At 43.8% G+C, this 3388-nt stretch overlaps 1 protein-coding gene across 1 annotated transcript in view; it reads left to right on the top strand.

Moving 5' to 3' along the window:
* Window positions 1-3388, top strand: part of RGS3 (regulator of G-protein signaling 3) — a 136978-nt gene that overhangs the window by 27172 nt on the left and 106418 nt on the right.

Genomic DNA, 3388 nt, shown 5'->3' with positions numbered 1-3388 from the left:
CCACGCCCGGCTGATTTTGTATTTTTAGTAGAGACAGGGTTTCACCATGTTGGCCAGGCTGATCTCAAACTCCTGACCTCAAGTGATCTGCCTGCCTTGGCCTCCCAAAGTGCTGGGATTACAGGCATGAGCCACCACGCCTGGTCAGGGCATAATCTTTTATACTAATAGTAGCTACATTTAAGGAGTTTCTGCTTGTGATTTGCCCTGCACTGTCCCAGGCACTGTAAGTGTACACTGTCCTTTAATCTGTTTTATAAATGAGATTTCAGTGCCAAGTACAGTGGCCTAATGTTAGAAAGCTTGTGACCAGCAATGGGTACTGAGCTTAAGGAAAAAGTGAATGGAAAAATCTAAGTTCAATTTAAGTCATCAAATTCAAAATCAATTAGGATTAAATGGTATAACCCTATAAGAGAAATAGTTTACCTGAGAGGGAGAACTAAAGTGCCTTTCCTCAAAAAATAATAGATTTTTTCATCTTGTAATGAGTCTGCAACCCTATGCTCAAAAGTAAACTGAATACTATTCCCTATATATGCTGCATGAAGTTACTTCTAAGCCTTTATACTGGCTGTTCCCTCTGCCCAAAATGCTCTTCATTCTCTCTGGCTCAATTCATAGGTCTTCTTCCAGCCTCTCAGCCCGAAGCTACCTCTTGTGTTCCCGAACCTTCAGAATATGTTGCCTGCACTGTTCATCTGTCAATCTCACCCTGTCTTGTGACATCCCCTGTATTGCTGTCTTGAACTGCTATTTAAATTCCTGGATGTTTGTTTTGTTTCCTTAACACTGTGGCCCCTTGCCCAGTGCCTGCCAACCATGGGCGTGATAGATTTATCCATTTGTCAAGCCTTCACTAAGTGCACCAAGTCCAGAGCTGAGGGATTGGTAGTCAGAATTAACCAAGGCTTGGTTCTGGAGACTTTGCATCTAGTGAGAGTTCAGGCACTCCTCAGGGTGAGTGCTAGTTCCCAAGTTAATAAACTGACTGCTGTATTGTCATATACTTAGGTTGCTTTAAAAGAAGTCTTTCTTCCTCCAAAGATTTTTCGAAAGCAGGCGTAAGAAATAGCTAATTGAAGAACACTTAGAGAGAGGTTCCTGCTTATGGACGTTAATTGTGGCAATTTACCCTGCCTGAGTTATCGTGAAATCATAGGAGGCCCCTTAGCAGGAAGTAAAACTCAAGGGAGGCTATTAACCATTTAACATTCTCTAAACAACAGGGAATGAAAATTTCACTTAGTGAAGAGCAGAGAGAGGCTGCCGAGCTAATGCATTGGCCTGGAGACTTCGAAAGTTTCAGCCCTACCCAGTAGGAAAGAAGTGTACAGCAGAGTTGTGTGGGCACCTGGATAGCAGCTGGATTTCTCTCAAATGTGTGACAAATAAAATGAAATCGGGTTGAGGACTTTGGCAAAGTCTTGCCGAGGCTTTTCTGGAATGGCAGCTCAGATTAATGTCAGCTGTTTATGATAGTCACTGCAACTGCCTCCTATTGGTGCTGACTTGGTTACTTCCCAAGGGGGAGGAGTATTTGTTTTTGGTGGTGGGCTGGGGAGGTGGATATGGAAGGGTCGTTTTATTGGGGTGAGCGCATTGTCTCTTTTGAATAGGTTATTAATAAAGCCTTGGATGATGAGAGAGGCAAGGAAGAAGAGAGCAGGTGGAGCCAAGGCTGGAGGAACTGGGAGCAGGAGGAGTGATGAACTGAGAGCAGCTGTTAAGAGACAACCAGAAGCAGGGGCCTCAGCCCTGGGCCATGGGGCAGAGCATGGGTTTGCAGGCAGGTGGACCAGGTTTGAGGAACAATCCCCTGGCATCCTGCCTCCCCATCCCTCGCTTGACTTGGCTGCCTTTGAGAAGCTAGTTTTGTTTTGCTTAGGACTGTCAGGTGGTAAGCTGCCACCCTTTCCGGAGAATCTGAACAATATGTCTTTATCAAGACCTTCTAGATCACTGGTCTTTGACTGGGGCAGGTGTAAGTGGGTGTTTGGCAGGATCCACTGGAAAGCTTTCTCCAGGCTCCCATGCTCAAACCCCACCTTGGACCAACTAGTTTTGGGTGCTCAGGAAGAAGTCCTGAGCCATATACCTCAGACAGGCTGTTCAGGTGGATTTGTGGTACGCTTCTGGCTAGAACCACTGCTCTAGCAGTGGTTTCCCTTAGACCAGGTTCTGGAAAATGCATCTCTAGGGAGTTTACTACCTATCCTGCAGCCTGTTCCATCTTTGGCTTTGATATTGTGCCTTCCATAGGACATGCCAAATCTCTCCGCTATATGGGTCCTCCAGCTATTGAAGCCAGCCTCCAGGGTTATGCTCCAGCCTAAATATCCATGATGTTTCTTGATTGATAGTTATTAAACCAACCTACGAGGGAGTCCAAGTTGAGAATGGGGTAAGAGAGAGGAGAACAGAAAGATAACATTAAAAAAAACCCTACTGTCAGGATAAAACAGGTTGTGGCACAATAAAAGTCCTTAAAAGTAGACTGATACTGTCTTTTTTTTTTTTCCTGATTACAGAAAGGGTACTTGTTCCGTATGAAAACAGTGAAAACCCATAAAAGAAAATTAAACCCCTAGTAATCCCATCTACCAGATATAACCATTGTTAGTATTTTTGTGGGTATCTTTCTCATTAAACTCACATTACTCATTAAATTTACAGCTTTGTAAACTTCCTTTTCTCTAACAATAGCAAGATATTTTTGGACTTTATTAATATTAATCGATGTTATCATTATTATTTTTTTGAGACAGGGTCTCGCTGTGTCGCAGCAACTGCCTCCTGTTAGTGCTGACTTGGCCAGTTCCCAAGAGGGAGGAACAGTAACACACAATCACAGCTCACTGCAGCTTTGACCTCCCAGGCTCAAGTGATCCTCCTACCTCAGCCTCCTCAGTAGCTGGGGCTACAGGCTCATGCCACCATGCCCTGCTATTTTAAAAATTTTTTGTAGAGATGGTGTCTCCCTATGTTGTCCAGGCTGGTCTCAAACTCCTGGGCTCAAGTGATGCCTTCCAAAGTGCTGGATTACAGGTGTGAGCCACTCCACCCAGCCCATGCCATCATTATTAAAAGCTGCCAAATCTTAGTCCCTGGTTATTGGACATTGAGCCTCAACGATGGACATTCTTCAGGAACTCTGAATTCTTCTTCTTCTCCTTCTCCTCCTCCTCCTCTTCCTCCTCCTCCTCCTTCTTCTTCTTTCTTCTTTCTTCTTCTTGCTTCTTCCCTGATTATTGGACATTGAGCCTCAATGGTGGATATTCTTCAGGAACTCTGAATTCTTCTTTCTTCTTCTTTTCTTTTCTTTTTCTTTCTTTCTTTTTTTTTTTTTTTTTTTTAAAATATGGTGTAACAGTTAGAATACACTGGT

The sequence above is a fragment of the Mandrillus leucophaeus genome, unplaced genomic scaffold (genome assembly GCF_000951045.1).
Source record: "Mandrillus leucophaeus isolate KB7577 unplaced genomic scaffold, Mleu.le_1.0 Scaffold572, whole genome shotgun sequence".
In the NCBI taxonomy this organism is placed as follows: Eukaryota; Metazoa; Chordata; class Mammalia; order Primates; family Cercopithecidae; genus Mandrillus; species Mandrillus leucophaeus.
This window is presented reverse-complemented; position numbering and strand designations above follow the sequence as displayed.